At 47.9% G+C, this 15,165-nt stretch overlaps 4 non-coding genes across 4 annotated transcripts; all 4 read right to left on the bottom strand.

Moving 5' to 3' along the window:
- Window positions 1-8,212: 8,212 nt before the first annotated feature.
- Window positions 8,213-8,284, bottom strand: TRNAW-CCA (transfer RNA tryptophan (anticodon CCA)). The gene has a single exon. It is a non-coding gene; the product is annotated as a tRNA-Trp (tRNA).
- A 174-nt stretch (window positions 8,285-8,458) lies between these two features.
- TRNAW-CCA (transfer RNA tryptophan (anticodon CCA)) lies at window positions 8,459-8,530 on the bottom strand. Its single transcript has one exon. It is a non-coding gene; the product is annotated as a tRNA-Trp (tRNA).
- A 5,086-nt stretch (window positions 8,531-13,616) lies between these two features.
- On the bottom strand, window positions 13,617-13,688 carry TRNAW-CCA (transfer RNA tryptophan (anticodon CCA)). The gene has a single exon. It is a non-coding gene; the product is annotated as a tRNA-Trp (tRNA).
- A 432-nt stretch (window positions 13,689-14,120) lies between these two features.
- TRNAW-CCA (transfer RNA tryptophan (anticodon CCA)) lies at window positions 14,121-14,192 on the bottom strand. Its single transcript has one exon. It is a non-coding gene; the product is annotated as a tRNA-Trp (tRNA).
- Between the last annotated feature and the right edge of the window lie 973 nt (window positions 14,193-15,165).

Here is a 15,165-nt window from a genome sequence, read left to right on the forward strand (position 1 = left end):
GTTAAAAAGTGCTGCAAGTACTGCTGACAATTCCTTTTTAAACCGCTTGTACGACGCAGCGCAAAGCCCATCAGGGCCCGGCGACTTGCCAGGATTCAACTTGTCAATAGCGCGTTCCACTTCAAAAAACAGTTATCGGCGATTCTAATGCAACTTTTCTTCACTCAGTTGAGGCATGCTTTTCAAGACGTTTGTCTTACACTGTTTTAGGTCCACGGGCCTAAATGCGGACAGATTTTCGTAGTGTTCAAAGAACGCACGTGGGATACCATCATTAAACTTCGTTACCACCCACCTCGATCATGTCAATATAATTACGTCGAGCGTGCGATTTTTCCAGTCCGAGCGCCCTTTTTGTGGGCGCCTCCCCTATCGCAAAAGATTCGGCTCGAGCACGAACTATAACTCCGCGATAGCGTTCCTCGTCATGCAGTTCAAGTTTCTGTTTAATATTCCGCATGTCGCTTTTGTATGCTCCCGGTTCTTGGCACTCCAGCTCTGTCAGCTTTTCCAAGATTATTCTCAGTTCCTTTTCTTTCTTTTTTGTTTCATGCATTATTGCGACGGAACGATCGATGGCTTTCATTTTAATGCACTGTTTAAACTCTTCCCATCCATCTGTTAATTCACCCTCGCCGCTCATTAGAATTTTTTTGATGCAGTCCGATACATATCCTCCGAAACTTTCGTCAGTAGTTAAGTTTGAATTCATTTTCCACAGCTCCCAAGAGAAGCTGCCGCCTTTTTCTTCCTTCCTATGTCACATTTAACTAGACACTGATCAGTGAAGGAAATAGGATATACACTAACTATTACACGTTGGTATTGCTTGAAGTGACAAATACGATCTAAGCGCGCATGGCTATTTCCTTGAAAGTGCGTGAAACGCACATCTCGCGTCCCTATCATACATTCAGCCACATCTGCTGATTCGCATTCAGTAATTATCTCGTTCAAAGCATCCCGACTTTTATTATTTTATTATTAAACTCACCTAACAACACCATCTACTTTTCAGAAGACATATGCTCTTTTAACTTGAAAAAAAAACAAAGCCCGTCCAACGCGTTTGGTGCATAACGACGCAAAGAAAAATCACATAAAACTAATCTACCAGATGGACATGAAAAAAAACCTTGCACCGTGATACCGGATAATTTTCTAACAAACAGCACGCAGCCCGCTGACGCCCCTAAGGCGTGGCTCACTACCGCGTAGTACCGTGGCGTAAACCGCTGCACCATGCTTCGGGTCTCTACGTCACCATCCACTTTTGTCTCTTGCACGGCTAACCCGTCAAGGTCATAGTCCACCACCAGCCTACACACTTGGCTCTGCTTTCACTTGGTGGCCAGAACTCGAACGTTTAGCGTGGCCAATCTAAGCGACGGGTTGGGAGCTGTGATTATAGGTCTAGTGAAAAGATTTGGCCCGGAGCATGGTGTTTACCTTTCGCGCCTAGCACACAGCTAGACGCCCCCGGAGCCGCCCGGTGGACCGGTACCACTGGAAAGAGGTGGGGGCTTCTTCTCGGACTTCTTGTCTACGGTAGCTGGGTTCGGTAGTGGCTTGTAGCTGCTGCGCCTGCCCATTGGCGTCTTCGAAGGCGGCCCACCTTCCCCACTTCCTTCGTTCGCTGCATTGATGTCGGGAGCCTTCTCAAGAGGTAGTTTGACCGAGGCTCCGGCATTGCTGCTCATAGGGTCGTTCTTAGCCGACTGGTCCTCAGTTCTCTCCATTCGCTCGCAGGCTTCCGTTAGGCTGCTCATGCTTTCTTCCTTGGTCTCTTCTGCTGGCTCTTTCGCCGCACCTTCAGTAGCGTTTTCCTTGTCCGGTGGTGTCCCCGCGCCCGCATCAGGTGCAAGCACACCGCCTACAGCATATGGGGTTGCCTGGTCTCCTGCCCCTTTCACCGCATCTTTGGCCTCGGCCGCAACCATCACCAACCTTGCCGTGTCATCGCCTTCGGCTGGCCCGGTCATAGAGGCGTATGTACGTACGCACTGGTCCTCGGCGTGTTCAAACCGACGGCATTGCGAGCACCGGGGAACCTTGCAGTCTCGTCGTACATGACCAGTGCCTTGACAGTGCAAGCACTGCATTGGCCTGCCAGGAACGACGACTAGGGCCAGCTCACCGGCGACCCTAATTTGGTGCGGGAGATCTTCCACCTTCACGCCGCTGTTGAGCTGGAGCAAGACGGACCGGGTAGTCATCCCCTTGTCGTTGATACCCTGAACGCGCCATCGCTCTCGCGTGACCTGTACGGCTTTAGCGAAAGCCGCCAACTCCGTTCTTACATCTTCATCGGCCACACCATGTATTACCCAGTGAAGACGAAGCCGCACCTGCTGGTCCTAAGGGTCGACCACGATGCAGCGTCGCCCGTTTACCGTCAGCTCCGTGACTTCCAGCATCCGTCTCGTGGCGTCCGCGGTGTTCATGGTCACAGCCCAGACGTGGTTAATCTGGTAGGCCCCCATGGCCACCACCTCCGGCAGCAATCCTGTTGGACTAGGAGCATCCCAGAAATCCTCTACTCTGTAGGGTCTAGCTCGCACGTCGCCGTGCAAAAACACGGTGTTTAGCACGACGCGTCCCTTTGGCAGTGGAGGCAAAATAATCTGATAGCCTGCGTCATCTTCGCTGTTCCACCTGTTTCCGCGGCCAACAAAGGCCGCTGTCGCAGCTCCACTGAAGCCCATGATTCTGCGGACCGCTCAGCTCGGCTGCCGGAAGCAGACTGCCCCTAGACCAACGAGCCGACGTCGCTTCCCATTTGCGGCACGTTTACAGTATCGTAACATCTTGGCTCTCTGCAAAAACGACGACAAAGAAGTGGGCATCTTTGATCACGTTTGTGCTGAGAAGAGAATAAGAACATACTGAATAAAAAAAGAATGGATAATGTTGTTCGGTTTTATTTAAACATTTCTTCATATGCCGACTGACAGTAAAAAGAGATAATAACGGGCTTGTCCAGGATTTGAACCCTGGACCTCTCGCACCCAAAGCGAGAATCAAACCCTTAGACCAACGAGCCGATGTCGCCTTTTTTCTTTATTGCCAACTTCGACGTTCTAAATCAAGGTTTACAAAGGATAAAACGTGTGGGCCACACTTTGGCCAACACGGTACTAAAGATTTTTCAACAACGGTAATTCATCAAATACAGAGATCCATTGCGGTGGATCAGGCAGCGCTTTGAAAGCATCTCTCTCACACACAGCAATCTCAATGAAATTTTCCCGAACCGGTCGAACAGCAATGTCTCTGTTTTGGAATTGCAGTCTAGTTTTCCACATTGCGTGGAGGCTCAGGATCATAATAAGGTCATACGGGACATCCTCAGTGTTATCAATCGGTAAGAAGCGTATTCCATATGGGTCTAAGGGTAAGTGTTCTTTCAATGTTCTCTGCAGAACATCCCAGTGAAAGATGGCGTCCCAGCAGTGTAGGAATGCATGTTCTATTGTTTCCAGTGTTTTACATTATAAGCAGTCGATGCTGCAGGGGATGAATATACGCTTTTCATGAAGCCAGGTCTTAACGGGAAGTGTTTTCGTGTGTAATTTAAAGAAAGATTTAGCTGACGGCCGTATTGGCATTCTTTTCACTCTCTTTAGAACGTCTTGTCCTGGGCCTCCATGGTGTGGAAGACGGTACAAAGGTTCAGAGAGCATTGTGTCCACGAGATGTCTGTATAGTTTTTTTCTTTGTAACGGTGGACAGATATTGCTGTGAAAAATGTGCATTGACCATCCTATATCAACATACCACTTCACGCAGGTAACCAGTCACGGCTCCTGGCATATTGCGAACAGTCGAAACAAGCAATCCTGGAATTTGTCTACACAGCCGTACCTGTATCACCGTTCGGAGAAAAGGATCGTCTTGATCCCGTAAAAACACAAAGCGTGACACGACTTGTCGCAGAAACAAATGAGCTAGACCAAGCCCACCTTTCTTGACAGGGAGGAACAAGTTCGTTCGACTCATCCTCTCCCAGGTGGAGGCCCAAATGAAAACTGCGAAAACACGGTGTGCTTTTTGTACGCTTACCCTCGCAGCACACAACACATTTATAACGTACCATATTTAGAAACTAAAAAAAGATTGCAAACAGTGGCTCTAGAAAACATTGACAATTGCTTTCCTCTCCACCCGTCAGCCTTTTACTTTCCTTTCGAAACTTGATCGAGCCAGTACGATTCAGGTTCACGGTAACTTCCGAGAGGCACACCCAAGTACTACGTTGGTAACAACGACCACTTCAATCGATAAAGGGTTTCCGGCGTGTCTTTCCAACTACCGAGCCAGAAGCAGTCTCTCTTATCCCAGTTTATCTGGTCTCCAGTTGAATCACAAAACTTTTCAACGACAGTCGTGGCCTCCTTAATGCTCGCTTTGTTTGTGCAGAAAATCGCGATATCATCGGCATATGCAAAAATTTTAACGTGCGCTGCCTGAAGCCGATAGCCTGCTATGCGCTCGTCATTTTTAATCGGCAAACAGAATGGTTCGAGATAAGCAGAAAATAGAAGGGGCGACAGCGGGCATCCTTGCCGCACCGACGAGAGCACGCGAAAGCTATCGGTGAGCTCCCCATTACAATGAAGCGCGTTAAGCATTCTCTGTACGCCATCATGACGCCTTCCGCTATGACGTTGCCAACGTTCGTATGTTCCAGTATGCAGAACAAAGCCTTGTGCGAGACGAGGTCGAAGGCGTTTGCCAAATCGATCTGCATCATCACGACGTGATCGCCAATCGCATCGCAACACTCAAGCACACTTCGAGCCACTTGTACATTTGTTGTGATACTGCGGCCTTTAATGCCACAAGTCTGGTGCGGCCCTACCAATGTTTTAATTGCACTTTGCAGTCGTTTGGCTAAAGCTTTCGCGAATATTTTATAATCGATGTTGGCTAGAGTTATCGGGCGATATGACCCCGGCAACAAAATATTTCCTCATCATCACTCTTCGGAATTAGCACGATATACGAGGTTGTGAAAGACAAGGGCAATCTTTTTCGCTTATACGCTTCGCTGATAACTTCGTGAAGAACACGAGCCAATGCAGACTAAGGTTCTATAGAAGATGGCTCCCAAGCCATCAGGCCAGGTGCTTTATCGATGGACAACTCATGTATTGCGCACTCTATCTCACTCAGGATAATTGGCAGTTCCAGCCGTGTCCTAATTTCTTCATCGAGCTTTGGCATCAGTGAGAGAAATTCTTTCTGGTAGCTATATTTAGGATTCCGCGGATGACGGCGATCCCTTGCTTGATGTCATTTTTGTCGGACGTAATGCTGGACGGGTTAGCCGCCAGCTAGCCTTTAGCTAGCTGGCGGATTTCTTTCCGACATGCGTACCTTTTCTCGTCTAATAAGGCTCGTTTCGTTGGAGTTTCTCCCGCCCACAACTTCTCAGACCTTGATCTCACTAGTGCTGCTTTGTATTTCTCGGTGTCCATCCTTTCCAGTTCAGTTTTCACTTCCTTTAGCTCGTTAACATGCACACCAGGCTCGACACTTCCCATGCTAATAAAGAATTGCAGTTGCTGGTGAAGCTTTGTTTCTGCTTGTTGCAGGTTGTGTCTAATGACACTGCTTCTTTCAATGGCCATTGTTTTTACTTTCTGTTTAGATTCTTCCCATTGAATGGCAAAGCTTACTGGCTTGGCTGAAGTCAGGTTTTCTAGTTCCTTCGCTACAGCATCGACAAAAGGATTGTCATGCAACAACTGCGCATTCATTTTCCAGAGATCCCAGTTAAAGGGCCGTTTGCTCTGTCTTTTCCCGAACGTAGCAGTTACCAAGCAGTGATCTCTGTATGCTACAGCTTGCACATCATATTCACAACATAAGGGCACTAATTCGGCTGACACGTACAATCTATCTAATCTAGCGTGGCTATCACGCTCGAAGTGGGTAAATCACGGGTGAGTACCACTGGCAAAAACAATACCCACATCTTCCAGGTCATAATCATGCACCACCGCGTTTAATAATTCGGCACTCTCATCGCGAGCGCGTGAACATTTTGCTCGGTCTTCAGCATAGCAAACACAGTTAAAATCACCCAGCACTATTACGGCCTTGGAACAGTTTACGTACGCTTCAAGACGCTCAAAGAAAAATCGACGGTCTGTTTCAATATTCGCCGCACAGATACAAATAACACGCTAATCCAAATCCCAAAAACAAAAATCAGCCACTGAGAGGCGCCCAGTTTCACACGAAAACTGACTGCACACAAATGCCCAAGTTATTTCGTATCAATATAGAGCAGCCGCCTCATCCACCAACCGCGGGACAAACACACACGTCAAAGTGAGCATGAAAATTAGGCACCATTATGTCGGTTAGCTCCTGGCTCTCGTTGCTTGGATTCCCACTATATGTAAGTCATTATCCAAGAGGAGACGACTTAGCTGACATTGCCGTCTTCTTGCACTGATCCCTCGTACATATAACGTAGCGTTCCTTCGATATTAACCGCCGTGGCTACACGGTAGAATGGTGCCCATCACAGTTACACAAGGACGAGTGCTCATAATGATGCGCCGATAACCACGTCGAATGCCACTAAAGGAGACACAGCTCGACCTTCCGAAAAGGGCACTCAAGTGCAACTTGGGCCTCCTTTCCTGACAAGAATCTAGAAAAGTAGCACTCAGAATGACGGCCATTGCACTCACCGACCCCCCAACCCCATTCGAGCTAGACAGCTCGGAGTTACGGAGGCGGTTTACCCGCCTGCCGTGGATCGACCGTAATGCTCGGCCGCGGCTTCAAGGTCGACCTCCTTATACCTGGCGCTTTGGGCAGTGGCTCGTCTCCATGGCTGCCGTTCTGTTTCGCCGCCCGACTAACTGTCTGGTCGTGGCGCCGTTACCCCGTCGGTTGGCTAGCTGGGCCGGTAAGGGTGTCCATGCCCTCAGGATCAAGTAGGCAGGAGGTCGCGTCCGTCTCTGGTGGGGTTTTCACTTCAGCATTCGGCACGGCCGCAATGCCCTCTGCAGACGCTTGTCGGTGTCCTGTGGCGACAGCCTGAGCGACGTGTTTCTCCTGCTGTTCAAGTCGCACCGCAGACTTTGCCACGACGTCAGCTGCTTGACCAGCCGCGGACGACGCGTCTTCCATGTCCGCCTCATCCATGAGTAGGGATGAGTTGTCCTCGTTGCCCACGGGTCCGGTCACGATAGCGTACGTCCGCTCGCACTGACTGTCCTCATGACCGAAGTGTCGGCAGGCACCACACCGTGGAATACGGCACTCGAGACGAATGTGGCCTGTGCCGCGGCAGCGTAGGCAGAGAGGAGCCCTGCCCTGCACAACCACGGGAGCAAGTTCGCCGGCGACGCTCACCTGATGCGGAAGGTCGTCGAGCTTTACGCCCGGCTCCAACTTCAGCGTAACGAGCCTTGTTCAGTTCTTACCTGCTACGCCGTGAACCCACCAGCGCTCACGGACGACGTCCGTGACCTTTCCAAACGGCACGAAGGCAAGACGTACATCCTCGTCAGGAACGCTGTGCAGCAGCCAATGCACTTTCAGACGTACGTCCTGGTTGGCGGGGTCAATGACGAGACACCGGCCCTTTTTGACCTGCAGCTCTCCAACGCTGACGATCTTTTTCACCGCGTCGCTGTCCTTGAAGGTCACAGCCCACACATGACTCATACGGTAGGCCCCGAGAGCAACCACTTCCGGCAGGAGCGATAACTGAGCGAGCGCGTCTCGAAATCTTCCACCCGGTATGGGCGGGCCCTGATATCACAGTGTAGGAAAACCGTATTCAAAACAAAACGCCCTGTTGGCAAAACAACTCGATACTCGTTGTCCGAGGCAGAAATCCTGTTACGGCGGCCCGTCTGGGCCGCTGAAGCCGCTCCTACGGAGCCCACGATATACACGTCCGTCACGCTCGGTGGCCGGAAGTGTTGAAAAAAGTTATTGACCCGGACGTGATTTTAACACGCAAACTTCTGATGTGGAGTCAGACGCGGTACCGTTGCGCCACCGAGTCACGACAAATCTGCTATACCTTTGTTCAAGCTGCATGCAGTATATGGTTATGCATAAAGAACGATCGGAGCGCGTTCTCAGTGGAGTGCAGATGACGCCCAATTCCTATCCCAATAATGTAGCCCAGTGGCAACCAGATGACCTTATAATGCGTCAGCGGAAGGAAAAAAGTTATTGACCCGGACGTGATTTGAACACGCAACCTTCTGATCTGGAGTCAGACGCGCTACCGTTGCGCCACCGAGTCCCGACAAATCTGCTATACCTTTGTTCAAGCTGCATGCAGTATATGGTTATGCATAAAGAACGACCGGAGCGTGTTCTCAATGGAGTGCAGATGACGCCCAATGCCTATCGCAATAATGTAGCCCAGTGGCAACCAGATGACCATATAATGCGTCAGCGGAAGGAAAAAAGTTATTGACCCGGACGTGATTTGAACACGCAACCTTCAGATCTGGAGTCAGACGCGCTACCGTTGCGCCACCGAGTCTTTTTTTTTTTCTTTATTACCTTGTGATGAACATTGTACGAACATAACAGCAAACAAAAATACATCAAATCCCTAGCCATACGGCTAGTTCGTATGTTTTAAAAATGGCTTAATTTTGGCCAATTCATCAACAACAGTAATCCACTCCGGAGGATCATTTAGGGCCTTATAAACATCCCTAATATAAATGACAGCTTCTACGAAATAGTGTCTTGCCGATTGGGGATACAAATTCGCATGTCTGACGTCCATTCTTGTTCGCCAGATACTGTGCATGCACACGACCACGAACATATCACTTGGTACTCCTGGTTCAGCACAAGGTAAGTACCGGATTCCGAAAGGGCTTAAAGGCAGGTCTTTTTTTAAAGTCCTTTGAAGCACATCCCATAGGAACATCGCGTCATGGCAGTCGAGAAAAACATGTTCAATTGTTTCCGGTTTTCTACAAATGGAGCAATTGTCAGACCATGGAACAAAAAGGCCTTTGCTGTGTAACCATGGCTTCGCGGGTAGTGTGCCGGTATGCAGTTGGAAAAAAAGATTTCATTGAAGGATTCACCGGCATTCGCTTAATACGCTTGAGTACGTCACGCTCAGGGCCCAACTGGTACAACTCACGGTACACAGGAATCGGCAAAAAAACATCAAGCATGTCTTTGTATAAGCGCTTACGTGTCACACTCGTTAGGTACTCATAGGAGAATCTTGCCTTAAGAATCTGCACCGAAGATACAACTTCTCGTAGGTAACCAGATAAGACTGCTGGCCTCAAACAATACGTTGATATTACGTAGTCTGACAAGGAATCCTGTAACCGCACTTGGATTACAGTTCGAAGAAAAACGTCAGCCTGTTCACGCAAGAAAAAAAATCTCGTCACAATCTGCTTGAAAAATAAATGTGATAGTCCCAAGCCCCCATTTCTAACTTAATGAAAAAGGTTGCAACGGCTCATGCGCTCCCAAGTGGACCCCCAGATAAAAACTGCAAAGACCCTATGCAGTTTTTGTACAGAAACTAGTAATTCCTATCACCTGCAGCACATAATACAACTTAGCAATTAAAAACGCATTACAAACAGCGGCTCTTGAAAACATAGAAAAATTATGTCCCCCCATTTTTCTGTTTGTAACTTAACTCTTCCTGCTTCATCTGCCCAATAGTCCTTGCTATCCTTATAGTGTTTCAGTGGAACTCCCAAATAGCTATCCGGTGTGGTGTTCCATTGTATGCTGCACAACGTGCCTGGACCGTGTTCCCAGTTGCCATGCCAGAAGCCAAAACATTTTGACCAACTAATCACGCTTCCTGTTGCTGTACAAAAATCCTTAGCCTCTTGTACAACTTCACGCATGCTTCTTTCATCTTCGCAAAATGCTGCTATATCGTCAGCGTAAGCATTGAAAAAAGTGTAGCCCCGAATAATCGGATTTGCAAGTACTTTTAAACAAAAGGGTTCGAGGTAAAGATCAAAAAGGAGGAATGATAAACAGCAGCCTTGTTTTACAGATGTTTCAACGCAAATACTTTCACTCAGTTTCTTATTAATCACAAGTTTCACTGTACATTTGTCATACACCATTTTCACGCCCTCTAGAATTAAAGATCCTACATTGACGTGGTTCAGTATAAGGAACAATATTTCGTGCACGGCTCTGTCAAATGCATTATTAAAATCTAGTTGAAGCATAGCAACTCGATCCTGCATGGCATCGCAATATTCAAGAACAGTTCTTGCTACATGGATATTTGTAAGAATAGATCTTCCTTTAATTCCGCATGCCTGATGCGGACCTACAAGGGACTTTACAACACTTTGGAAACGGCGAGACAAAACTTTCATGAAGACCTTGTAATCAGTATTCGTTAAACTTATCGGTCGGTATGTTTCTACTGAAAGCAGTTTGACCGGGTCATTAGTTTTCGGAATGAGTATGACGTGGGATGTTCGAAAGGATGGTGGTGTTAGTTTCTTTTCATAGCACTCTTCAATAACTCGGTGTAGAAATTCTGCCATTTCACTTTTGGAGAACTTATATACAGCTGCCCCGAGACCATCTGGGCCAGGTGATTTACCAGGACTGAGATCGTCTATGGCCTGCTCAACTTCTGCGACTATTACTGGCCTTTCAAGTGACTGTTTTGTCTCGTCATCAAGACTAGGCATGAGCGGTAGAAAAACACTTCGAAACCTTTCAGTATCGCATGCTTTATGACTAAAAAGCTTTCTGTAATATTCAACAAAGGCACGCTCTATCATTTCACTCTCTCGAGTAACGTTATTTTGAAAACTGATTTCACTAATTTCCTTCGATACTGCATGTCTCTTCTCATCGCTGAGCGCGCGCTTTGTGGGCGTCTCACCCAACCATAGCCGCTCGCACCGCGCCCTTATCATTGCGCCGCGATACTTTTCTGTTTCTATGATCTCAAGCTTCACCTTTACTTCTTTTATTTCTTTCGAGAACAACCCGGGCTTAGCATTGTCTGCGCTGACCATGTAATCTAACGCAATATGCTGCTCCTTTTCTTGCTGTTTTTCTTTCTGCCTTAATATACTTGCTCTTTCCAAAGCGGCGATCTTGAAGTCGATCTTGAACTGTTCCCACACCTGTGTAAAATTACACGTTTGATTCAGCTGCATACTGTTTATATATTCCTTTATCTTTGCAACACAAATTTTATCCTTTAGTAATTTGTTGTTGAATTTCCACAACTCCCAGTTGAACTTTGACACTTTTTTCTTTGCACCTAAAATAATCATGACTAAGCAGTGATCACTAAAGCTCACATGCTGCGTATGGTACTGGGAACACAAAGGTACAAATCCAGCAGGCACATAAATTCGATCCAATCTAGCATGAGACACATTTTGAAAGTGAGTGTATTTTGCTTGGTCTTCGTGCGTCAACACTAAGCCAATATCTTCGAGTTCATTCTCCTCAATCATTACGCGTAATACTTCTGCACTTTTCTCTCTATGATTTCTGTTACTAGATCGATCTTCAGGCCGACATACGCAATTGAAGTCGCCAAGAAGTAATACACTCCTTTCCCCTTCTAGGCAAGGTCGCACAGTATGAAAAAAATCTTGCGGCTCATTGATTCTATTCGGTGCATAGACACAAACAGCACGCCAGGCAATTTCAGCAAACACAAAATCACAAAATACTAGCCGACCATTTTCACTACTAGACACAGATTCAATAACCCCAATGCTTTTTTGAATAAAGATAGCACAACCACCGGACCTACCAACTGCATGACTCACGCATACATTATATCTGCTACGGAAGACTTCAACCATTTTACCAGTAAGTTCTTCACTCTCGATTTTGGTCTCTTGGAGCGCTAACAAGTCTATATCACTTTCTAAGAGAATGCGACTTAGCTGATATTGCCGTCTTCGTACAGAAAGGCCTCTTGAATTAAAAGTTGCGATGCGCAAGGCATTTTTAAAGTTTACCGCCAAATCAAGTTGGGATTATTGCCAATTTACTCACTTTTTTTACGTCAAACAGGGGCATGGGCTGACAAGGCTTCCATATATGTGGCCGTTCCAGGGTATTAACGCGAACAAGTACTCCGCTGACTGAGCGGGGTTGTACAAGGGAAGAAAAAAAAAGAAAAAAAAAAGAAAAAGCCGCCGCTAAGAAGGCGGCAGTTTTGAATTAGTCCGGCGGGCCGGCGCAAGGTTTGGCGTTGGCTTGAAAGACTGCCGTCTGGACGTTGCAGCCTTTGTGGGAGGTTCTCCGGTGCTTGTTACATCACCTCTTGCAGAGGTGTCTCCAGTTTCCTCTCGGGTTCTCTTTGCAGGTCCGCTGCCAGACGCTGCCATATCGACATCTGTGAAAATTTCCTCTGTGGCTTTCTTGTTTTCCGGAAGAGAATCGCTGCTGTGGTCTTGGGTGTCGTTTGCGTCTTCTTTCGGTGTGTCCTTGCTCACTACGGCAGCGATAGGCCCAGGGTTTTCCTCGCTACTCGGTTTGTTGGCGTCTCCGCCTGGGGTGTGCAGAGGCACTGCTGCCTCAGTCTTTCCTTTCTCGCCATGTTCTCTGGTAGCTTCTTCTGCATCGTCCATCATGTGCTCGGAAACCAAATCCCTCCGGGCTGGGCCTGCTACGCTGGCGTAGGAACGCACGCACTGGGTCTCGTCGTGGCCGTAGCGACGACAGAGCCCGCAACGTGGAACACGGCACTCCCGACGTATGTGGCCGATGCCGCGGCACCGGAGGCAGAGCGGAGCTCTGCCTGGAACGTGGACGAGTGCGACATCTTCAGCAACACGCAATTGATGAGGCAAATCTTCGATGGTGACGCCCACTTTCAGTTTTAGTGTTACGGAGCGCGTTGTTGATCCTTTATCAATGCATCCTTTCACCTTCCATTTCTCTCTTGTGATTTCAGTCACCTTTCCGAAGACCGCCAGAGCCGTTCGCACATCGTCGTCCGGCACACCATGGAGTAGCCAGTAGAGCTTCAGGCGTACTCCTCTGTCGCAGGGGTCTATAACCATGCAGCGCTCATTCTTGACATTGAAGGTGTCTGCAGCCAGTATCTTCTTCTTTCCTTCCTCGTCCTTGAACGTCACTGCCCACAGGTGATTCATTTGGTACGCCCCAAGGGCAACCACCTCCGGCAGCAGTGAAAGACGGTCGAGTGCGTCGCGGTAATGCTCGCAGTGATACGGCCTTTCCTTTAGGCAACCATGCAAAAACACCGTATTCAAAACAGAATCACCTGTGGGCAGATGCGGCAAAACAACCTGGTAATCTTCAGCCTGCTTGTCAGAAGACCTAGTTCCGCGGCCATTGGCCGCTGTAACCGCTCCGAGGGAGCACATGCTTGCACGACCGTTCACTGTGGTGGCCGGAAGTGGAATGCGCCACCGAGTCACGACAAATCTGCTATACCTTTGTTCAAGCTGCACGCAGTATACGGTTATGCAAGAAGAACGATCGGCGCCCAATGCCTATCGATGACGCCCTATCGATGAACGATGACGCCCAATGCCTATCGCAGTAATGTAGCCCAGTGGCAACCAGATGACCATATAATGCGCCAGCGGAAGAAAAAATGTTATTGACCCGGACGTGATTTGAACACGCAACCTTCTGATCTGGAGTCAGACGCGCTACCGTTACGCCACCGAGTCACGACAGAAGTGTTATATCCGCACCTCTGTTCAAGCTGCATGTAGTATACGGTTATGCAAAAAAAACGATCGGCGCGCATATTCAATGGAGTGCAGATGACGCCCAATGCCTATCGCAATAATGTAGCCAAGTGGCAACCAGATGACCGCATAATGCGTCAGTGGAAGGAAAAAGCTATTGACCGGGACGTGATCTCAACACCAAACCTTCTGATCTGGAGTCAGACGCGCTACCGTTGCGCCACCGAGTCACGACAGAACAGTTATATCCGCACCTCTGTTCAAGCTGCATACAGTATATGGTTATGCAAAAAGAACGATCGGCGCGCATACTCAATGGAGTGCAGATGACGCCCAATGCCTATCGCAATAATGTAGCCCAGTGGCAACCAGATGACCATATAATGCGTCAGCGGAAGGAAAAAAAGTTATTGACCCGGACGTGATTTGAACACGCAACCTTCTGATCTGGAGTCAGACGCGCTACCGTTGCGCCACCGAGTCTTTTTTTTTTCTTTCTTTCATGGTATTTATTACAGTAGCAAGAACCCGATATTCACCAGTTGTGCATAGTCAGAGAATGGAGAGCACACTGACAGTCACTCAGAGAAAAGGCATCGTGCATACTGTGGGTAGAAATGTGGTTCCACTTTAGAAGGGTGGTAAGGATAGGCACCTCACCAAAATGGGGTACCAGTCCGGCTGGGTATCAAGTTCATCATAAACCTGCTTTAGGTGTAGGGTCATTTGGATGAAATTCACCCTTGTAGGTACAACCGTTTCGGCGTTTCTGTCCATCATTCGCGTTTTCCACAAACTGTGCATTCCGATGAGAAAAAACATATCAAAAGGGGCACTATAATCAGCGGTCGGCAGCAGGTATCGCACAGTATGAGCGTTGATGTCAAAGTCTTTTTGTAAAGTCCGTTGGAGGACATCCCAAAATAGTATGGCGTCAGTGCAGCTAATAAAACAATGTTCAATCGTCTCTGGCACGTCACAAAGGCGACAGTTAACAGAAGAGACAAAGATACCCTTTTTCTGTAGCCATGTTTTAACCGGTATGGTTTCACTATGAAGTTTATAAAAGAACGTTTTGCAGCAAGGGGATACATACATTTTACGAACTCGCTTTAGAACATCGTGACCTGGCCATTGAATGTATAGTGATCGGTAAAATGGAGGCGGAAAAAGCATGCACAATAGATCTTTGTATAACGTTTTACGCGACGCAGAGTACAAGTATTCAGTGGAAAACCGAACTGTCAGGAAACGAATCGCCAAGTAAACTTCTTGCATGAATCCCCACAAGCATAAACGCGAAGAAAAATTCGAAGAAACAATTAAGTCGGGTAACGTATTAACAAGTGTGACTTGCATGAATGACCGAAGTATAGGATGCGATGTATCGCGAAAAAAGAAGAAACGAGACACTATTTGCCGCACATAAAGATGCACTAAACCCAGCCCACCTTCA

This window comes from Dermacentor andersoni, chromosome 1 (genome assembly GCF_023375885.2).
Source record: "Dermacentor andersoni chromosome 1, qqDerAnde1_hic_scaffold, whole genome shotgun sequence".
NCBI classification, from domain to species: domain Eukaryota; kingdom Metazoa; phylum Arthropoda; class Arachnida; order Ixodida; family Ixodidae; genus Dermacentor; species Dermacentor andersoni.